The sequence below is a fragment of the Chiloscyllium plagiosum genome, unplaced genomic scaffold, assembly GCF_037043375.1.
Source record: "Chiloscyllium plagiosum isolate Xiang-an unplaced genomic scaffold, Cpla_swu_hap1 HiC_scaffold_6, whole genome shotgun sequence".
In the NCBI taxonomy this organism is placed as follows: Eukaryota; Metazoa; Chordata; class Chondrichthyes; order Orectolobiformes; family Hemiscylliidae; genus Chiloscyllium; species Chiloscyllium plagiosum.
The window spans coordinates 76,695,985-76,720,335 of record NW_028270144.1 but is presented as its reverse complement, the minus strand read 5'-3'; the positions used below and the strand labels follow the sequence as shown (position 1 = coordinate 76,720,335).

At 38.9% G+C, this 24,351-nt stretch overlaps 1 protein-coding gene across 2 annotated transcripts in view; it reads right to left on the bottom strand.

Annotated features, from left to right (window-relative positions):
* The window catches only part of LOC122550677 (LIM and senescent cell antigen-like-containing domain protein 1), a 118,424-nt gene that overhangs the window by 72,367 nt on the left and 21,706 nt on the right, over window positions 1-24,351 (bottom strand). Inside the window, exon 1 of one of the 2 annotated variants that reach the window (XM_043691771.2) lies at window positions 7,750-7,843. The exons of the other annotated variant lie outside the window; for it this stretch is intronic. The gene's annotated coding sequence lies outside the window, so the exon portion shown is untranslated. Of the gene's footprint in view, window positions 1-7,749; window positions 7,844-24,351 lie in introns of those variants that run through there. 2 annotated transcript variants of the gene reach the window in all.

Here is a 24,351-nt window from a genome sequence, read left to right as displayed (position 1 = left end):
TATTGATGGAATGCAAATGTTACCCTGCAAGAACACAACTGAAGCGGAGCCAAAGGGTTTCAGACATTAAAAAAGGTACGGCTGCCTGCATTGTCACTAGGTAATTAAAAGATTAATCATGTTAAAATACTTCTATAACACTGTACAACTTCGCTTGACATACCAAAGAAACACAACGTAACAAAATCAACAGTCATATAGGCTATGCCCAAACTTGTCAGTTCCATTCCAAAGCAACTTAAGAATGCATAATTGACAACGTAACTAATGACATAAACCATCTGCTCATAAATCCAACATGTTCACAGAACAAACAGTATAATTAAACTTTGACTATAACAGAACAAAGGAAAACAATAGATTTTTACAAGAAAAATTAATGATATGTAAGATACAATTTACTGTCATTTTCACCCTGTGTTAAAACTTGCCCATTTCTGATCATATTAACCTTTCCACACTGCAATCTTAAAATGCTCCACATGGAAAACAAGTTTAGTTTGTATGAAAATACTGCTCTATCATTAAATGAAGTCATACTAAATAAGTTAGAAGATAGGGTTTTAAGAAATACAATTACAAACATTTCACTGATAAACTTTTTCTTCCTAGCCAAGACATTGACCCATGGATGGTTTATAGTTGTGCAGAACTTAGTTATTTTATGTTAGCATATGCTGATGGATAATTTTACAGCATTGTAAAAATTACCAATTAATATCTTTGAATGAAGGATAAATATTGGCTAGGATAACAGGGAAAGCTTCCCTGCTCCTCTTCAAAATAGTACCAAAGCAGGCAAATGGGATTAAAGTTTAATAATTCATCTGAAAGAGTGCTGTACAGAGGGGAGTGCCATCTTGACATTTCAGCTTAAGCCCCAGGGTAGGCCAACATAGCCATACGGCAACTTTTACAATATACATCCTTGGGACAGAGTTTAAAGTCAAGGATTTGAGTATTTTCAATCCTTCAAAGGTTCAGGACATTTATGCCACTATAATTGCATTGCTAACTATGTCCCAAGAAACTATGTTTCTTGATACAATCAGTGTTTAATTATTCGTACAATCTCTTTCAATCAATATTGAAGTATGTTTGACTCCAATGCCAGTATACCTTTCCTTAGATATGTGGCCCAAAACTGTACATAGTATTCCAGTAAATGCTTCAAGAACACCCTCAGGACCTCACTCACGAAGTGCAGCATTCCCATTGACATCTGGGAATCACTTGCCCAAGACCATCCAAAAGTGGAGGAACAGCATCTGGCACGTCGAGCCTGACTAGTGCCTTGTATAGTTTCAGGGAGACTTCTCTATTTTTATACTGCAATCCCTGTAAGATAAAGACTGACATTACATTTGCCATCCCTATTACCTGCTGAACCTATATGCTAGGTTTTCTGATTATTGTCAAAGATGTTTTATTCCAATTAATCATAGCCAGATCATGAAATAACACAAGTATAATAAATGACTGCGCAATGATTTACCCTCTGCCCTCCAAAATCTGCCACTGCATCTACTGCAGCACTTTCCTTCTTCATTTTAAAATCTGGTCATCAGGATTAATATTTTTGTGCTGCCATTTCATCTCATTTTACTCTCTCTAAAAATCAAGAAGCTTCAAGTAGGATTTTGAAATAATGGCTTCTTTGCATCTTAAGGAAATAATGTTTTTGTAGAATGTCTTTCATGGTTAAGTAAAGCACTTTGAAACGTAGTTACATCTGTAAGTTAGCAATATGGCAGCCAATTATTAATAAACAAGAGCCCACACACAACCATGAGATAAAAACATAGAACCTGGTCGGCTGATGGGTTAATAATTTCTATGGCACTGGGAAAAACTCACTTGCTCTTTTTAAAATAGTCCCATAAGATCTTGAATAGGAACCCAAATGGGCAGAGAGTTTTTAAATGAAATTTATACTAAGGCCTCTTGCCTCCCACGGTGCAGGATATGCTCAGTTTTGCACAAATGCGAGATGGAATAGTATCACACGGGACATTCAGCCTGGACCAGTTCTTTCGAAAGAGGAAACCAATTATCCCTGTTACACTTTTATCCCCACAGCCCAACACAACCCTTCCCCAGCTCAGGCCCACCAATTAGTGACCCATGAAAGTTTTCACATAAATTTGCTTTTTTTTTTAACGTTAGCATCCTTGATTATGTATGCACATGTGTATAGAGAGATTTGAAACCACCACCTCCTAGTTCAAAAATAAGACTGAAAACCCTGAGCTATGGCTGACCAAGCAACTTCACGACTGTCTGCTGAATCTTTGCCTGTTCCTACATTGGGGTTCTACAACTAAATCCTCATTTTGCGTTAATTCCAGTTCTTCTTGGCCTTCAACCATTCCGAAAACATTAATCCATCCTCATTGATCCTCAAAGCAGAAACCATCCATTTCTGAGAAGAGATAACAGGTCTGTGTACACAATTGCAGCTATTATTTAAACACAACTTGGTCAATAGAAAGCCAAGCATATAATACTGTGACAGGGTGCCCTCTGCTGTATAAACCACAGTATGTCCATACCCAGTGCTAGTACAACTATGAAATGTACATCGTTCTAACTTCAATGTGCCAGGCTTGGCTTGAGAAATAACTGATCTGACAATGCACCTTGTCAGTAAGGCACAGGTCAGGCAGCAGATACAGACTCTTTAAAGGGATATACTGCATGTTGTGAATCTACATAAATTGCTAGTCAATTTACACCACCCCACAAATCACTTCACTCATACAACAGCTCATCCTTAGCCTTCCACTCATCCTAATAACTTGCTTGATTGCCATATTAAAATAGTCATTAAACTTACCATGGCAACATAATGTTGCAATTGAAAGTGCAAATTCCCTTTAAGATGTTAATTGCAATGGCAATGATATGCGACCTTTCCATCACAGAATGACAACAATTTATATTGCCTGATTACTTTCCTTCAGTTTTAGGACATATGCCATTTGTCCCATAATTTACAGAACTCCCAAATGTTTTGTTGCCCTTTCCATACGATGATCAACTCAATTCCAGCAAAAAAATTGAGTTGAATGAAATGTCATACGACACAAATTGTGGCACTTGTCACACCAGCCCAGTATAAATAAACCAAAATCTTCTTGTAGATCACAGGCAATGAAACAATACAAGTATTTAGAAAGTAATTAATTTGTCATGCAGTATTCTGTAGTGGATAAATTGTGTGATAGGATATTAAAGAAATTGGGTTTTTCTTTCTAACAAGTCAACAAGAAAACGAATGGTTGCATTCTGTAGTTGAAAACAAATTAAAATGGTTTGTGAAATAATTATGAAAATGATGTGTTAATCTGATGAAGAGACAGACTGATTATACCGGCCTAACAGCGAAATACTGCAAATGTTGGATATCGGAAATAAAACAGGAAATGCTGGAGAAACTCAAAAGCTCTGGCAACATCTATGGGAGAGAAAGAGTTAATGTTGAGTTCAATATGATTCCTTTGAAGAGAAAACAGAACAGGAGACATAGAAGCTACCAGAGCTGCTTAGCTTCTCCAGTGTCTTGAGGTTTTATTCCCGATTACCAGTCTATTGACCAACACATTAACCGGAACCAAATATTTAGAAATCTTGAATGCACAGGGACTGGGATGGTTCAATCATTTGGAATAACAACAACATTGCCATAATTTTTTTCACTCCCATCCCTCAGTTAGTGAGGAGAATGATTCTCAGAGTGAAAAGCCATGTGAAACCATTCATCAACATTGATTGAGGAAAAATATCCTTCTTAAAATTTCAGGTCTTTTATAGATCTTTTGTTGAAACATTGCACAGATGAACAAAATGGTCTGTCAGAAAACACAGCACAATTTTAAATCATTACTTTACAAACACTATTTATCTCTTCCACAATTAAGTTTCCCTAAACTTGAAACTTAAACTTGAGAGGCATGTGATAGTACAACAAGAATTTCAAGTAGGAGGAATTCACAGGACTAAAAATCCAGGATGTCCTGTCAGCCACTTCCGCCTAGGTTCCTCCCCTGCAAAATCTTATCCACTGTAGCAAAACAATCAGACTGCTTATTTGACATCTAATTTCAGACAAGTTGATATTTCCTCTAATTAAACATTGAGAAGTTAAAAGTTCAGTTCCCCTCTTAATTTCTCTTGATCATCAGCAAAGCAATGGAAGAGGTTTTTGACAGTACTATTAAGCCTCACATTCTCAGCAATGAACTGCTCACTGATGCAGTGTTTGGATTCCACCAAAACCACTCTTCTCCTGAGCTCATACAACAGTCTTGGGTCCAAGCATAGCCAAAAGAGTTAATGGTGAAGACAGAAAGACTCCTCAACATCAAAGCAGCACTTGACAGAGTGTGGTATCTAAGAGCCTGAGCAAAGTTGAGTCAATGGGGATCAAAAGTAAAACCTCTGCACTGGTTGGAATTGTACCAAGTTCAAAAGGAAGATGTTTGTGATTGTTGAACATCAATCTCAGGACATGGAGTGGGAATTCCTCAGAGTAGTGTTCTGGGACCAAACAAAGCTACTCCATCAATGACCTTTCTCTCCATCATATGGAAATGCTGGTGTTGGATTGAGATGGACAAAGTCAGAACTCACATGACACCCAGGTTTAGTCCTACAGGTTTATTTGAAATCACAAGCTTTCAGGGAACTACCCCTTCATCAGATGAAGTCTGACTGTCATATGGTCAGAGGTAGGGATGTTCAATGATCATCGCACAATGTTCAATTCTATTTGCAACTCATCAGATACTGTGTAAGTCTTGAGTCCATATGCAGCAAGACAATATTCAGACTTGGGCAGTTCAGTGAGAAGTGGAAAAAAAACCAAAATTTCCAAGCAATGACCATCTCTATAAAAGCATATTCTAGCCATTACATCCTGACATTCACTAGTATTACCATCACTGAATTCTCCCCACAATCAACATCATTATTAATGTTGACCATAAACTAAACTGGACTAATTATCATCTAAACAAGTAACTATCAAACCCAAAAAAGAGGATTTGCATGCTCTATTAAATGACCCAAAACAATGTCCTCCTCCTGATGCTGCCTGGCTTGGTATGTTGCTTCAGCCTCCTGTTTGTCTATTTTGGGATCCAGCATCTGTAGTATTTTTATCTCTATTGAATGACTTGACATTGCCTGTGCACATGTTTTGAAGTGCTGGTTGTCTTTCCAAATAAAATCTTCTTCATTCTGGCTGGTCACAAACCCAAGACTCCTGCAAGTTGACAAAGATTTTGAACTTTTTAGAAATGCTTTGAGATCACCCTTGAAGTGTCTCTGCTATCCTCCTGTGGCAGTCTACTGCCATAACTGAGTTCTTGCAAGTAGAACAGTTGCTTCAGCAGTGTAGATTCAGGTACAGGAACAGTATGCAACAAAAAAAGGAATTGCTAAAAAAAGCTCAGCAGGTCTGGCAGCATCTGTGGAGAGAAATCAGTTTACATTTCAGATCAAGTGACCCTCAATTTGGGTTTCTTCTCCATTATGACCAGATCACGTAGGCCTGATTCCAGGCAGATGTTTAGAATAACATCCATTCCTTTTTTGCATACTGTCTCTTCTCTTCCGGACCCTTTGTTTTGATTGTTCTAACACTTCACAGTGCAGAACACTTCAGACAAATCTTGTGTTTGTATATTTAGTTAAGGTATTCAATTATACTAGATAAAAAGTATTTTTGTGCTTTACTAAGCAAAGCCTAAACTCAATTAAAACATTGTTATCCTGAATTGAGCTATTATCCTGTTATAGACATTTTATTCAACTTTCTAATATTTAACCAGCTCCATTTTACTAATATCTTGCTTTTCTCCCCTTCTGCTAATTACTAGTCAGTCAAAAAAAACAGTTCCCATTAGAAGATGGGACAAGAAGAAATTTAAAAGGTCTGGGCAGGTACACAGTGAGTGATAATGACCCAGAATGGTCTATGCAGAGTGGTGCAAGTAAAGATATTTCAATGACTTCAAAAAGAAACTGGATGGACACTTGAAAGAAATAAACAAGCAGGGCCATAGGAATAGAGCAGGGCAATGGAACTGACTGGATTGCTCTAAAGTTAGCCAATGGGCACAAAATGACCTCTGTGGCATAATTACTCAATACCTTTTTTGAAATTTAGATAAATATTAAAAAGGTTTTCTTCCTCCTTCAAATCATTTTGAGAGATTGTTTCCTCAATAATAGCCATCAAATTAAAATGAGGCAGCCTACTATTTCTGAAGTCCCAACAGCCATATAGTGGTTTGCACACAAGTTACATTCAGAGTATGATATTCAGATATCCTTTATCTTGCCTATCCCAGCAATTATGTTATACTTTACATAAATGGCCTTCCATTCTAAGATCAAAGAAAAATTTAACATTTCCTTCCTCTACTGGGTTGCTCCAATAAACAAAATCTGCCAAAACATTTTACTGCTTTTCTGCTTCTATATCAGCAGGAAATTTGAAGCTTTCTGACAAGATGCATGAATATCTAAGGCATTCAGCTTACTGATAATGCTGCTGTAACAATTCACAGTTAGAGGTGTGGGATACACTCAAATCTTGGACAATACCCATAATCAAAAAGATCAGGATGATTAATAAAAACAAAAATTCAGTAAGAAATTTAACTAAGAAACATTCACTAAAATTTAGAAGGGGGAAGGATAAATGTCTGTTGGTATTGAAATGCAGGTGTCTATGGAGGTCTTAAGTTTTGATGGTAAAGAAGGTTTCTTGCCACATTTAAGGAAAGCACAAAAAGACATTTAGGCAAACAAGTTAAATTTGTATAGCAAAAGTTGAAGTTCACACCATTGCATACAATAGAAGTTATTAATAAATCCACAATATACAATGCACAAGGCAGAAAAACAAAACAGCAAAGTTTGAAAATCTTAAGTATAAAATGGAGGAGAGGAACTATATCTCATCTCACAAAGTTTATTTGGCAAAGGTCTTTTTTCACATAATGAGTATCTGCAGCCAGAAAACCTAACAATTGTGCAGAACAGCTTTACAAAATATTTAATGAGGCAGGGAATTTAAAATCCAAATTAGTGTAAAACAGTTATATCAACGAATAAGACCTTACCAATAATAAGCTTTACAAATAAGAGGATTTCCTCTCAAGGATACAGTGCTCTTCCAATTAGAAAGAAAATTAGCTTCCTGTTTTAATGAGAAGTAGAAATTCAAAGAGTGCAATTGCATCAAGAAAATATCTTTGAATATTTACAAGAACGTACATTCCTTCTTTGAGGGGCTACTCCAGGACTCTTATCATGCATCAAAAAAAAACCCCTCATGCTGATTGGTTAATGTGGCAAAAGTTGCATCTTTCCACACTTCAAACTTGCAATGATTAAAAGGCACAAAGGGAGGGGTCCAGGATAACTCTAAATTTCCTTCGACCTTGCAAATAAAGGATCAGTTATGGCCCTAGTTCCTCCTACTGATTAAAATTCAGGACAAGGTATCATGGGACAGGAGTTCTCATCCCACATGAATGTGGTGACATTATTTCAAAAACGCTCCATAAAATCTTGGTAGTTAGGTGTGGCTGAGAAGCCAGAATTGAACACTATTTCTAAACACATTAAGATCAGAAATAAACAAATAGACTACTGACATTCACCTTGTCGCATCTTTTACACGTTTACAGTATTAAGTAGGCAGAATTGTTGCAAGAAAATCATACTACTACTTACGATCCAAAGAAGAGGCTCAAGTTTAATCAGTAGAATTCCTCACTGTCTGATGATTGTACCAACTCTACTTATATGTTTTATCTTGAGACTTAATATAGTTATTTTGAAAAAAAAGACTTCAGTGTCTGATGGGTCAAACCACTTCCTACTTCACTGAGCACCACCTCCTGTGACATTGCCACCTAATAAGGAAAATGTCAACTGGTATCTACTCTTTAAGAGTGTTCCTCCACCCCAATTCAAATTTATTTAAAAAGTCACACTATCGCTACCAAAAAACACAAGCTTAATCTAAACCATTTTACCTTCCGGACATCAATCTTCTAACCATAAATTTGCTTATCCACAGAAACATCTTCTTCCTGTTGTGTATAAGTTTTACTCTGAACCATGGAATAACAACATATCTTACATTTTGCAAGAATGATCACAAACTTTTCACTGAAGCTAAAAACTTTAAAATTTAATTTCATTATTTCGATTTACAAGGCCCAAAATTATGCTTTTAGCTCACATTCCTAACTTTGACATTATTTAAACAAATGTATGAAAACACTTCTTCATTTCTCTTTATGGTGGTAACATATTTCTTGGAGAACTACATCACCATGTTTGGTTTTGTTGCAGCTGCTTGTACAGACTCTATTGCCACAGACATACAGGATTGAATAGCTGGTAATCACACACCAGCCAAGCTCACTCTATTCGCGGAAGAGCAACAATCTGCATCCAAATAATTAAACAAATTCAAATATATGTATTGAAATTTATTGCAAGCGAAGACCAGGAAAATTAAAATTTTGGTTCCATTCTTTTGAAAGTCGTGCAGATTTTGTACAGAACACTGTTTGGAATTTGTTCATCTGTAAACCATTATTCCAAGTAACTTTGTTTCAAGTGTACATGTCCACGCATTTATCATAGTGAAATATGCAGCGAACCACATAGTGCGAAACAAAACTGTCAATCGAACAAATTGGCAAGCAGCGGTACTCTATTTCTGGCAGAATAATGTCACTATGAAGCTTCCTGGTTTCATTGCCACAGTTTCAAATCCTCTGTAACCCATATAAGCCATTTCTTGATCTTGGTATAAATCCGCACACAAATATTTTTAAATGTACCACAGACATATATAGCACTTCACCTCATTTAAGAAAAGGAGTTACGCCAGGGTGCTTTCATGTACCTGTCAGCATGCTATTCAATAGCTGATCTGACCAATCATTGACAATATCATCTTGACTCAAGACGAAGGAATGAAGACCCAAGCATAGCTGGATTGGGCATTTTCAGGGAATAGAACATGGCAGGTTAGAGCTCCAAAACTCTGAACTGCAGGTTTCTGGCCAAATTTCAAGTAAGAACCATCAACCAATTTTTACTGGGGTAGAGCAGAGTACAGCATGATGGAAAAGCCTTTACAACTAATGTACTGGTAACATCTTAAAATTCATCGATGGGATGTTGGCCTCACTCTGCCTGCATTTATTGTCCATCCCTATTTGCCCTCGAGAAGCTGATGCTGAGCCGTCTTTAACTGCTACAGTCTATTTGATGTACGTACACCTGCAAACCTTTCTGACAGGGAGTTCCAAGATATAGACTCAATCACTGAAGAAACAATGATATATTTCCAAGTCTGGATGGTTAGAGGCATGTAGGGAATTGCAGGTAGTGGTGTTCCCATGTATTAGTTGCACTTGTACTTCTGGATGAAATTGGTCATGGTTTGGGAGGTGCTAAATAGGAAACTTGGTGAAATTTCTGCAGTGTATCTTATAGATGATGCACATTGCTTTACTGACCATCAAATGGTGGAAGAGCTGAAAGTTGTGGATAAGGTGCCAAACAAGTGGGCTCCTTTGTCCTGGATGGTGTCATTCCTGAGTGTTATTGCAGCTGCACCCACCCAGCCAAGTGGAAAGCATTCCATCACACTCCTGACTCTTGCAGACGGTCGACAGGCTTTGGGAGTCAGGAAGTGAATTACTCAATGCTAGATTCCTCGCTGACTTCTTGTAACTACAGCACTCATGCAGATAATCCAGTTCTGTTTCTGGCTACAGTATCTCACAACACAATAACAAGTTACATTTGTATAGCGCTTTTAACATATTAAAAAGTGTAGGCAGGAATTTAGAGCTCAGAGCAAATTTAACAAAATGGCTAAATCTTCCGAGTAGAGTGGGAAGTCATGTTAGTCACAAATTGGACAAAAAAAAATAATAATAGATCAATTTTTAGGAAAAAATCAAACTCCATTGGAGGAGCAAAACGAACTCCCTCACTACAAAAGGAAAAAGTGGTGAGGTAGGGGTCTATCTGGGATGTCAGGTGCTGCAAGCTAGTCAAGTCAGGCCAAGGGTGGGGTTGGACAGTAAGTGCAACTGAGTTAGTTTGGGTGGGGGGGGGGGGGGGGGGGGGCTCATTTGCATTGCTAACCAGGAATACTTAGAGAAGTCCCAGTCCAACTCTTCCAAATAATCCAAATATGTTTTAAATTGTGTAAAGTCTCCAACTCAGACTTGGAGGGTCCCAGTGAGCAGGAGATTGGCCATTAGAAGTTCAAACTTCATAGACAACTCTGACACAGGTCAGCATATTGAAACACCCACAGGATCCTGATAGTATAGTCCAGGATTCCTATCAGTTTGTGATATCAGTCCAAATATTCCAGTCTCGAGATTATGTCATATGATGCATAATTTAAAGATGTTGGTATTTGTACAACATTATCATCCTTATCCTCTTTAGTGACAGTGGTCACAAAGTGAATGTTATTAACATAACAGTGATGAGTTGTGAAATGCATCTGCAGATAGTATATACTGCACTCATTGTACACAAAATTACAAAGCATCAGGTGCCTGTTTTATTCTTGCCACAAGTATTAATAACAGTCAGTTTAGGTAAACTTAAAGCTAAAGATGAGATATATAATAAATAGTCAGCTCTGCCATAACACAGTAGGTCTGTTCTCTTGCAATCAGTGTCATAATAAAATTGTGTAATAGCAGCACCATTTAAACTAATGGGCCGGAATCATATTATAACCAATACATGCTGTAGAAACAGTGTTCCCAATTTGTCAATCGCGTTATAGCGAATGTGTCAACGAAACGTGCTTTACAGCAGATACCTGTAGTATCCTTGCAGTTGAAGATTTTAAAATAGGTGGTTGGCCCTTTTTTTTTACTAGAAATTATAGTTTGACACTTATGACATGTGTTATCTATCAAAGCATGAATGCAGTTCAGGTCCTGCAAAACAAAAACTGGTATGGACTATTTAGTTAGAGAAGTGGTGAACTGAACTCAACAATGGAGAAAATAATGAATAAAAACAATAGATACAATTGTGAAAAATTCTTGTAACATTATCATGTGGTTCTAAAGACTGTTCTCCAACTACCATCTTCCTTTGTGTCAGAAATTAGATTTCAGAGTATTTTCCAGTACACCACCTTTGGCCTCAAAGTAATAATTACTGCATACCATACTTAGTCAAGTACTGGTTATATGTGGAGGGTAAAAATGGTCATCGTTCCGCAGATATACAGCTCTAACATCCATCTTGGTTGAAGAGTGCAATGAATTCTAAAGTCATGCCTTGTTGGTGGAAGCGGAACTGAAGACCGAGCACAGAATTGATTGAAAAAGCAGTGCCATCAATTAAAGAAAAATATTTTTCATTTTAATATTATTAGCTTACAGCTTTACAAACAGCACAGGAGATTACTGCTTACCGCACATAATCAGTGTAAATCTAATGGCTGATGATCTGTTTCTATTATTCATAAGCCTCAAGCAGGATGAAAGCTACAACTTCCAACATTTAGTTCCTGCCTACAATAAATGTCAACATTTCTAACATCAAATCCAATTTGAAATTGACAGAGAACTCAAGACTTTACCCCAATGATTGCGGATTGAGAATTTGTTTCAAGTATTCCAAACATTTAATCTAAGTTTACATATTATTTTAAAAAACATATAGAGTATAGCCCATAAAGAGACTATTAGGTCCATCACATCTGCACAGGCTCATTAAAACAGTTTGTCTGAATCTCCTAGCTTCTTCATATATTCATTTCCTTTTGTGATTCATAGCTGTTATTTTCAGTTCTTTCATGACTTGCACTCTCCTCACACCTTTAAAGCAGTAAAATGTCACACAGCACATCACAGGGTGTGGTTTTACAGAGCCCACTAAAGGAGTGGTCCGGCAAGGGAGACCCAGAGCATAAAACCAATGCAGCTGAATACGTGATCACCAATAATAAAGGGTTAAAAAAAAGTAGAGGTGCAAAAGATCAAAAGCAGGGAGGATTGTAGGGTTGAAGGAGATTAGAGATGGGGGATGGGCACATGTACAATTTGAAAACAAAAGATTAATTTTTTAAAACATGCAAGGCATCAGATTGTGAATCAATGTGATCATATAGATATTGTGAGAAAGATATTTTATGTGAGTTAAGATACTGAGATCAGAATTCTATCTATCGGAGTTCCTATTATGGGTGAGGGTTTCAATAGAAGGGGAGCTGAGGCAGGAACCAAGGCCGGCCCACATTACAAAATTGAATTGCTCACATTAGCAGGTAGGTTGGAAAACCAAAGGGCAGAGATTTGAAGGAAATAGAAAAAGAAATAAAGGTGACATGAGGACTTTGTGCTTTCCTCAGTAACTGGTTACAAGTCTGGAATGCTGTGCCAGAACAGAAAAGTGCAGACAAATTCAATTGCGGCTTTCAAGGAAGAACTGGATAAATATTTGCGGGGAAAGAATTTGTAGAGAGCTGATATGCATTTGACGAGTCAAATAGCCTCCATGTTTTAATTGTTCTCAGATTCTATTCTATGGTTCTTGACGACAGGGGATATGCAATCGGAAACTCTGTTCAGGATCAAGTAGTATGTCAAAGTTATAAAAAAATGTGAGAAGAAGATGGCACTGAACAGCACTCACATCACTTGGGAAAGCAATGTCTGGATCTACAGGAAGAAAAAGGTTAGAGGACTAGAAGTAGGCTGGTAATGGATAAGGAAATCAACATCCTGATTGGCAGTACATACATAGGTGGTAACCTGCAGTTTGTTAACAGTTACACAACCATCAGGAAATTTAAACCTGTTCTTTTTGGTTCTAGGAATACAGAAGATCTAGCTGCACTGCATTTTGCTTATTTCATGTTTATGTCAAGCACTAGGGCCAAAATCTTTGTTTGGGAACACATCTGCTGACATTACAAAACTTGCATTTATGTAATTCGTGGTTTCCAGGAATCTACTACGGAATGTACAGTATTGCTTTAGCAGATTTGGGATAACGATATCCAATGTTTTGAAATCACTGCAATGCCTACCTTAATTTCTGTGCAGAAAAGTATCACAGCACACCTACTGCAGTAATGAATGATTTTTAAGATAGTTGCAGATTCATAACTACATTTGAAATATTGATTTCTTTAAGAAATAAGAATCTCAAGTTTCATGGTTTTGAACAAATGTTGTGCCATCTCATCCACCATTTAATGTGTACACATTGTAGATATATCATTTCCATTCTCCTAACTATCTTGACACTAACCAATTTCCAGACGTTTCCTTTCTAGGTTACAACCCCAAAACATCTCCAACATCTCTTCATAACTCTGAAGCTTCAATAGGTAATACTGGCTTGTGGGTTTTCTTTACATTGCCTGCAGCATTTTAAATGGGTCTCTCCCTCGTTTCCCAGTCTTGAAAAGTTATTAGTTTTGGATCATACGGAGGAATTTTACAACATGTTTAGCCTAAGCCAACATTTTGGAGAAGACAGGTGTTTAGTGTCCATTGCTTTTAAGAAACCCCATTTGAACCACACATGCTTAACAAGCCCCCAATTTTTTTTCTCTTCTCCAAGACAGAACACAAACCAGTCAAAAGTAAAACACTCCAGATTCAGATTATGAAGCATAACTTTGGCAAAGAAATAATCAATAAGAACATAAATTAGAAAAGGGAATTTCCAAATGGATTAAATTTTATTCCACTTTGTGCTAGATCAGCAAGCAATGTAACTAAAATTTTTCATTCATGTGCTTCTCTTGGGCTTCAACAAATATGTAGTTTAAAACCTACATTACTGTACATTTTAGTGACTAGCATTAATAACATATTGCTCAATACCTGGAAAACACATCCAATGCCTTCACCAGCCAAAGTGAAAGAAGGTAGAAAAACAGCAAATGCTGGAGAAACACAGCAGGTCTGACAAACAAAGTCACTGGCCTCGAACATTAGTGGTTTTACTTTCAATAGATGCTGCCAAATCCTGTTTCTCAACATACTGTTTTTGCTTCAGAATTCCAGCATCTACTAAATTTCTCTTAAACACTAAGAGTTGTAATGTTATGAAATATATATATACTTCAATTGTGCCTAAGACAAAATATTAAGCTATCAAAACACAATTATTTAATGCCATGAATGGATGCCAAATTCTAGCATCTAAAAAGGTCAAATGTGTAAAGAACTAAGTTCTAAATGTTGTAACACTGATTCTCATCAAGATGGGTTCTAAATTACAATAGAGCGACAAGTTTGAACATAGGACAAGATGGGACAACACAACCTTGTTGAAGCTGTGGGAGGTATTACCATTTTAAAATCATACACAAAGAGACTCTGTTTCTAAAACATTAATGATTGTCATATTCTACGCACAAAAGTTGAAAAGGCTAGACAAGACAGCATTCAAATGCAGCAAACAGAAAATACTGGATTCAATTATTCCTTTCAGAAAAACAGCAAGGCTACAGTGAGGGCATGACTAAAGTTGGAAACCCAACAGTTTCTCAGGAGGTATGGCGTACTGACTTAGACTTTGAAAAAAAAAGTTACGATTCAACATTTCATCAGTGAAATCCATTATGTGATTTAAAATTTTTGTGCATGCCTGGTACAAACTATACTTGTTACAGAAAGTCTGAACTGGTCTGAAACAATGCAAAAAGCTAGTCTGATTTGGTGTTACTTAAACTCCACACAATTAGCTACTTGAATATTTGAATGCACTGATTTTATTTAGAACCAATGAACCTCTCTCGCAACATGAAAGTTAACTTTTACAAGTGTGGAGTTCCACTTCTGCAAAGTCTTTTTTTAAAATCTGAAAAATTTTTAAAAATTTATAAACCAGAAAACTTGCCCTCCTCATTCAGGTCCTGAATTTAGTTTTCCTCACTGCACTACTACTACTTTACATTTGCAGCAATTTGTGGTGCAGAATATCAAGGAGAAATGGGCAACAGCAAGTCAATCCCACAACAAATTATATCATCAATCTAATTGTCCTTGGGATAAGTTACCCTAAGTTCAGACTAACTTAAAAAAAAGACACTTTCTACACACAGAGGAACCTTGATTATCCAAAGGACATGGGTGGGGAGTATTTTGTTTATTTAATCAAATTCTGGATAATTGAATGCCGGATAACAGTTTAGTCAAGCATCGGGACCTTGTGCTTTTACCGGATAATCGAGGTTCCTCTATCATGTGGGCAGCACCACAACTATGGCGTATTCAATATTTGTAAGAAAAAAAAGAGACAAAATGTTAGCATACAGGTACAGAATGTAATCAAGGCAGCTCATGGGATGCTTTCCTCTATTATGAGAGGAATTAAGCACAAGAATAAGATTATGCTTTAGTTATACAGGACACTGGTGAGACCATATTCTGAACAACATGCAGTTTTGGCTTCCTTACTTACAAAAGTATGTAAACGCATTTTAGGCAGTTTAGAGAAGCTTTACTAGATTGCTGTCTAGATTGAGCAGGTTGACTTATGAGGTGGAGAGGCTGAGTTTTTAATCAATTAGAGTTCAGAAGAAAGTGAGGAATGACTTGACTAAAATATAAGAACAGGAAATGTCTCTACATGGATTGTATGCTGCTTCTTGTGAACTAGTCCAGAACAAGGGGGCATTGGTTTTAAACTGAGGGAGCACCCTTTCAGAATAGAGATGAGGAGAAATCTACTCCCTCAACGTTGTGCATCTTTGAAACTCTCCATCTCAGAAGGTGGAGAAGGTGGTATCATTAGATATTTTTAAGACAGAGATGGATAGAGTTTCAGTGGAAGTCAAGATATATAGGGAGCACACAGGCATGCAGAATTTGAAACACAAACAGATCATCCATGATTTTATTGAATAGCACAGTAGGTTAAAAGGGCCAAATATTCTACTTGTGTTTCCATTTTGTATGTTCATATGCAATACAATGATGTGGTTGAAAAGGAGAAGTTTTAGAACAGCTGCAAGCTTTCTCCAGCTTAAATACTACAGTTGACAACATGTCAACTTTATCAGTCCATTAGTCAGAAACCACAATGAATGTCAAATCTCAAAAGGAAGCCAAAAATGGAATTAAAGTGAGCATTAGATTCCATCTGAAATTGTGAAAAAATCAACTTGTATGAGAACTAATAATTGACAGGCAGCTATGTAAAGCCATCTGCAACATAGTATAAACAGAAAAAACATAAACAACTGCAAAGTTCTATCTGAACTCAACAGAATTAGCAGATATTTACAACTCCACTTTGAGGACATTTGTGCACAGCACAAAGCTGAAATTCAATACCATTAAGACTAGAAGATAAATTAAATATCGTAAACAATCATCACTAATAGAAGCATGATTTTGATTTTATGCTGTGCATCAAACACTGGACATCTTAAATTTAGATCCTTCACTAATGCAATGTATGCTCTTACGCTCTGGAAAGAGAAAAAAAGGCACATTAAAAATCAATCTTTTGAAGAATTGTTAATTCACTTTTAGGATCACTATATTAAAAAATGTTTCTATCCATTGGGTGAAATCTTCAAAACCCCTGAAAAAAAAAAGTGGGCTACAGCGACAAGTTTGCAAAAACAGGAGAAATGCTCAGCAAGGCCCTTCTCTATGTCGAGATCAAAAAGATGCGTTTTCACCCAGCCTACAACCCATCAGATAGAAACCAGACACAAGGAATTCCAGACATGGAAGTCTGAGCAGCTAGCTAGAAACTTCAGCGCAATGCTGATAACTCCAAATCTCCATCTTGGACACGAATCACAAACATCTCAAGGCACACTCCGTGGGCTTTGAAACCCAACACTGTTGCTTCAGTGTCATTCAAAATCCTGGCACTCCCTCCCTAACAGCATTGCAGGGCTGACCTTGGGAAAGAAGGCTACTGACACACCAACTTGGAAATAAACAGCCTTTATAGTTTGTACAGATAGGTAAAAACAATGACTGCAGATGCTGGAAACCAGATTCTGGATCAGTGGTGCTGGAAGAGCACAGCAATTCAGGCAGCATCCGAGGACAGGCAAAATCGACGTTTCGGGCAAAAGCCCTTCATCAGGAATAAAGGCAGAGAGCCTGAAGCGTGGAGAGATAAGCTAGAGGAGGGTGGGGGTGGGGAGAGAGTGGCATAGAGTACAATAGGTCAGTGGGGAAGGAGATGAAGGTGATAGGTCAGGGAGGAGAGGGTGGAGTGGATAGGTGGAAAAGGAGCTGGGCAGGTCGGACAAGTTCGGACAGGTCAGGGGATCGAGTTGCTGGAGGTTAGAAGCTAGGATGAGGTGGGGGAAGGGGAAATGAGGAAACTGTTGAAATCCACATTGATGCCCTGGGGTTGAAGTGTTCCGAGGCGGAAGATGAGGCGTTCTTCCTCCAGGCGTCTGGTGGTGAGGGAGCGGCGGTGGAGGAGGCCCAGCACCTCCATATCCTCGGCAGAGTGGGAGGGGGAGTTGAAATGTTGAGCCACGGGGCGATTTGGTTGATTGGTGCGGGTGTCTCGGAGATGTTCCCTAAAGCGCTCTGCTAGGAGGTGCCCAGTCTCCCCAATGTAGAGGAGACCGCATCGGGAGCAACGGATACAATAGATGATATTAGTGGATGTGCAGGTAAAGCTTTGATGGATGTGGAAGGCTCCTTTGGGGCCTTGGATAGAGGTGAGGGAGGAGGTGTGGGCGCAGGTTTTACAGTTCCTGCGGTGGCAGGGGAAAGTGCCAGGATGGGAGGGTGGGTTGTAGGGGGGCGTGGACCTGACCAGGTAGTCACGGAGGGAACGGTCTTTGCGGAAGGCGGAGAGGGGTGGGGAGGGAAATATATCCCTGGTGGTGGGGTCTGTTTGGAGGTGGCAGAAATGTCGGCGGATGATTGTACAGATGCCTACCTTCACTGTGCCATTGCCAGGAGGCAGCGCATATTTGTTCTGTCCATTCTTACCAGTTCATTCTCTTTAATAAATCATGCTCAGTCCAGTTCGCCATTCTTTGCTGTAATGAGTCACATTCAAAATCTTTCATCCAGAATGTGACACTGGTATAGTTTATCATTCTAACTATAGCATTTGTGGCACAGTGGTAACATCCCTACCTCTGAGCCAGGAGGCCCAGGTTCAAGCTCCACCTGCCCAAAAGGTGGGTAATAACACCTCTGAACCAACTGATTAGAAAATATCCACTATTTTAATTCCTGCAGCTCACCTTGATTATATTTTTTTGGCATAAAAGGAATATGCATCACAACAGGATCATGTGAAACTGCAAATTGGATACTTTTGCTGCAATGCCAAAAATTCTTCTTTAGAAATTCAAGAAGCCATGTATGTTTTGAATGGTATCTGCTGACCGTGGAATACTCATTAAGGATTGTTTTTTGATTAAGCTGAAGAGTTGGACAAGACTTTCGTGATAGGGAGGCCAATGGCATGGAGGGATTTGAAAAAATAAATTAGGATTTGGACTTAAGCAGTGCTGGACTGCAGATAATTTAGATCACTTAGGCGTGATGTGCAGGACTTACAAGAAGCTGTGAAGCAGGCAGTAGTTTTGTAGGAGTTTAAGTTTCCAAGCATTAAAAAATTAGAAGCCGGCCAAGAAAACTCCGATGTTGTTGAGCCTATAAGTAACAAGAACATAAATGAATTTCTTCGGCAGCTAAAGTGAGAGAGGAGCAGAAATGGCCAATACCAGGAGGTGAAAGTAGGCAGTCTTGGTGATGGAGTAAATAAAGTTTGATGTTCATTTACATAAATGATTTGGATGCAAGCATAAGAGGTACAGTTAGTAAGTTTGCAGATGACACCAAAATTGGAGGTATAGTGGACAGTGAAGAGGGTTACCTCAGATTAAAACAGGATCTGGACCAGATGGGCCAATGGGCTGAGAAGTTGCAGATGGAGCTTAATTCAGATAAATGCGAGGTGCTGCATTTTGGGAAAACAAATCTTAGCAGGACTTATATACTTAATGGTAAGGTCCTACGGAGTGTTGCTGAACAAAGAGATCTTGGAGTGCAGCTTCATAGCTCCTTGAAAGTGGAGTCACAGGTAGATAGGATAGTGAAAGCGGCATTTGGTATGCTTTCCTTTATTGTTCAGAGTATTGAGTACAAGATTTGGGAGGTCATGTTGCGGCTGTACAGGACATTGGTTAGGCCACTGTTGGAATATTGCGTGCAATTTTGGTCTCCTTATTATCGGAAAGATGCTGTGAAACTTGAAAGGGTTCAGAAAAGATTTACAAGGATGTTGCCAGGGTTGGAAGATTTAAGCTATAGGGAGAGGCTGAACAGGCTGGGGCTGTTTTCTCTGGAGCGTCGGAGGCTGAGGGGTGACCTTACAGAGGTTTACAAATTTATGAGGGGCATGATTAGGGTAAATAGGCAAAGTCTTTTCCCTGGGGTCGGGGAGTCCAGAACTAGAGGGCATAGGTTTAGGGTGAGAGGGGAAAGATATAGAAGAGACCCAAGGGGAAACTTTCTCGCAGAGGGTGGTACGTTTATGAAATGAGCTGCCAGAGGAAGTGGTGGAGACTGGTACAATTGCAACATTTGAGAGGCATTTGGATGGGTATATGAATAGGAAGGGTTTGGAGGGATATGGGCCAGGTGCTGGCAGGTGGGACTATTTGGGTTGGGATATTTGGTTGGCATGGATGGGTTAGACCGAAGGGTCTGTTTCCATGCTGTACATCTCTATGACTCTATAGTCAAAGACATGAGTCTCTGATTCAACTGGAAATAATGGAGGGAAAACAATAAATTCAACTATATAAAGAAGGAAACAAAGACTTGTATTGTGACTTTATTTTTCCACAATTGCTTGGTGTGTCAAAGCGTTTTACAGCCTATGAAATACTTTGGCAATTTAGGAAAATGCAGAAGTTTTCATAGGGCAGAGACCTCTGACTGTCACCGAAACAGCAAAGTTGCCTCGAAGGTGTGCAGCCACATAATTGTGCAGTTGCCCAAGAGGTCCCATGTGTCAACTGACATGCGAATGTATTGATTTCCATAAGTGGAAATTGCAACTGTGCAGATCTGCTCAACAGGAAAAATACAACTTGGGGTAACATGGCCAAACAGGCTGAAGGAGTCACTCAAAAGATACTGCCTCCAAAAGTCCAACACACACTGCACTGCATTGGAACTCAAGTTTTGATTTTTGTTCTTGACTGGAACTAGAACCCGGCATTTTAGGGGTGACTGGGATCAGGATAGCAGGCCCCAGCAAGAATGTTTGGGATGGACATATTAGACAGGGGTGGGCGGCACAGGGAAGAGATCCAGGAGACAAAACCATGGAAAGAGGGTGTCCCATGTGACAGAACAAAGCAGCACACTCTTACTAACCAGCCCACAGGTTTAATACATACCAAAGACTACAAATTGAATATAGTTCTCCCATCACTAGTGCAGTGGCAGATTAAGGCATTTAATTGGACTTAAATGCAACTTAAAGAGCTTCAAAAGAGCCACAGGCAGTGGCTGACGCAATGCCTCCCCCATCGCCCATATCATGGTGGAGAAGAGCAGCAGGCAGACCACGGATTGCAAAATGCCTTCACTTACTGGCCCACCTGCCAATTTTCACATGTGGTTACTAAAATTTAGCCCTGGATGTCAGACAAGTACTACAGAAGCAGTGTTGCGAATAAGGAATAAAACCCTAGGTGTTCAAAGGAAAATGTGTCAGTAGTGGAGAGAGATCATTGTGTGGTTTAGAGTTGAGTCACAGTCCTATGACATTTTGTCAGGAAAGCTGTTGGAAAGTATAAGCAAAGAAGCATCAATGAAGGCACGTAATTGGTGCTAGCAAGCCAAGTTACAGCAAAAGTCAGGATAGTGATGCAATCATTCATAATAAGATTATGAAGATCTTGAGAGATGATAAAATTCTATTATTATTGTTGGCAGAAAAAATTAAACTGGAGAAAGCTATTCAGCATAATTCTACAGAAACTTCGCTACAGTCAGTTAATCTCTGCAGAACATCATTGAAACAACTAAACCAGACTCTGCCAACTAGTCTGTACCATTCATAGCCATTGGCAGTTTGGCTCATCATCAGGATTACGTAAATGTACTTTTTTGAAACAATACAACTCAAGTTTCCACAGGGAGGTTGGCATTCATTTGAGAGAGTTCAACTTTCATTGAAACAAACTAGGTTCTCATTGTTAAATCAAACTGACTGGATTGTAATGCGCTTCCCACAAAAGGAACATTGTGGGGATATTTAACAAATTACTGGTGAAATTTTAAGGGAACATTTAAAAGAATTTCTTTCTTTCACAAAACGTGTACAAATAAATATTTCACAAAAGTAGGTGTGTACTTGGTTAAGTGCTTATGATATATCATACCGACATTTTACAAATGACAATATATCCTGAGTGCCATGCCAATCATGAACATAAATTATGATTACAACTTACTGATTTTATGAAGTTTGAAAGGCAGAATAGTCAGTCAGAGATAAAAAGATCTGATGGACATTTTGCAATAGTTTCTAAAAAATATTATACACAAGGACAGAATATAAACAAGACTAATAAAATGCTCATCTTTAAGATATGCTGAGCCATATAATATTCTATCTAGACCATACCTGTACTAACATGAGTATACAGATACCACAGTTCAGGAACAGTATGTAAAAACAATAGTCTCTCCCTTAACATCAGCAAAATGAAGCAGCTGGTCATCGATTTCAAGCAGCGGCGTGGAGGCATGCTCATCAGTATTAATGGTGCTGAAGTGGCGATTGTCAAGTGTTTCAAGTTCCATGAGTAAATATCATCAATAATCTGTTCTGGTCCAACCATGTCGAACTACAGTCAGGAATGCACACCAACACCTCTACGCCCTCAGAAGGCAAAGGAAATTCGACATATCCACAATGACACTTATCAATTTTTATAGATGCATCACAGAAAGCACCTATCTGGATATCACAGCTTGGTATAGCAACTGCTCTGTCCAAGACTCCCAGAAATTACAGAGATGTGAATGCACCCCAATGCATGACCCAGGTTAGACTTCCATCCATTGACTCAGTCTACACTTCCCTTTGCCTCGGGAAACAGCCGACATAATCAAAGACCCCTCCCACCCAAATTATACTTTCTTCTACCCTCTTCCATTGGGCAGAAGATACTAAAGTTTGAAAACACCTACCGATAAAAACAAATTACTTATTCCCCATTGTCATCAGACTTTTGAATGGACCCATCAGGTTGCAGGGGGACTTGGATAAACTGCAGAATTGGGCTGAGAGGTGGCAAATGGAGTTCAGTGCAGATAAGTGAGAGGTGATTCACTTCGGGAAGAATAACAGGAAGGCAGAATACTGGGTCAATGGAAAGGTTTTTGGTAGTGTGGATATGCAGAGGGATCTTAGTGCCCATGTACATAGACCCCTGAAAGTTGCCACCCAGGTTGATAGTGCTGTTCAGGCAGCATCCAGAGACGTGATGTCATGCTGCAACTATACAAAACGCTAGTGCAGCCTCATTTGGAATATTGTGTACAGTTCTGGTCGCCCCATTACAAGTAGGACGTGGAAGCATTGGAAAAGGTGCAGAGGAGATTTACCAGGATGTTGCATAGTCTGGAGGGAAGGTCTTATGATGAAAGGCTGAGAGACTTGGGTCTGTTCTCAGTGGAGAGAAGGCGGCTTTGGGGGGGGGGGGGTTAGATTTAAATAGAGACATACAAGATGATCAGAGGATTAGATAGGGTGGACATAGAGAGTTTTTTCCTAGGATGACGGCATCAGTTTGTATGAGGGGGCATAGCTGCAAATTGAGGAGTGATAGATTTAAGACAGATGGGAGAGGCAGGTTCTTTACTCAGAGTGGTAAGGGCATGGAATGCCCGCCTGCCAATGTTGTTAACTCAGCCACTTTAGGGGCATTTAAACAGTCCTTGGATAAGCGTGTTTTGAGAAGACTTGTAGCTCAGGTTGAGGTTTTAGATGTAGGTTTGCTCGCTGAGCTGGAAGGTTCATTTCCAGACGTTTCGTTACCCTCCGAGGTAACATCTTCAGTGGGCCTCAGGAGAAACAATGCTGAAAATTCCTGCTTTCTATTTATATGTTTGGGTTTCTTTGGGTTGGTGGTATCATTTCCTGTGGTGAAGTCACTTCCTGTTCCTTTTCTCAGGGTGTGGTAGATGGGGTCTAACTCTATGTGTTTGTTGATAGAGTTCCGGATGGAATGCCATGCTTCTAGGAATTCTCGTGTGTCTCTTTGTTCGGCATGTCCTAGGATGGATGTGAAGTCCCAGTCAAAGTGGTGTCCTTCCTCATCCGTATGTGAAGATACTACTGAGAGAGGGTCATGTCTTTGTGGCTACTTGGTATTCATGTATCTTGGTGGTTAGTTTTCTGCCTGTTTGTCCAATGTAGTGCTTGTTACAGTCCTTGCACGGTATTTTGTAGATGTTGTTCGTTTTTCTCATTGTCTGAATAGGGTCTTTCAAGTCCTTGGATAAGCATATGGATGATGATGGGGTAGTGTAGGGGATGGGCTTAGATTAGTTCACAGGTTGGCACAACAGAGGGCTGATGGGCCAGTTCTGTGCTGTATTGTTCTATATTAGATGTGGCAGGGAGTTAAATACTAAAGTTTGAGGGAGGGCCGTTGAACCTAAAATGTCAACTAATTTCTCTCCACAGATGCTGCCTGATGTGCAGAGCATTTCGACAAATTTCTGTTTTTGTTTCTCGTATTAAAGTTGATCTTGCTCTGCATCTTATCTGTAGCTGTGACATCATATTCTGTATTCTGCTGATGTACTTATGTAAGGTATGATATGCCTGGATAGCATGCAAAACAATACTTGTCACTGTGTCTCGGTTCATGTGACAATAATAAATCAAAACAAATATACTATGTTTGGAAGGATACAACTTGGATTTGCTCGAATTATAAAGGGAGATTACACATTGAATTCCCTGGAATTCAAACAGAAAAGGCATGATTTGAATGAGGTTTTCAGGGTTTGGGTGGGAATAGATAGTTTCTCACTATTTTTCATTCAAAGACAGAGCAGGGACTAAAAATTGCAGTCAAACCTTTCAGATGCAAAAATATGAAAAGACTTATACACAGACACACGCACGGTCATGGGAAATGTTTGGAAATCTCTCTTTTACAAATAGCTGATTGCAGACCAACTGTTGTTAAATTTTAAGTCTAGGGCTTTGGTTAACAAAACGTATTAACAAATATGGAAGAATGGCAGTATATAGAGTGTGGGGTGCTGG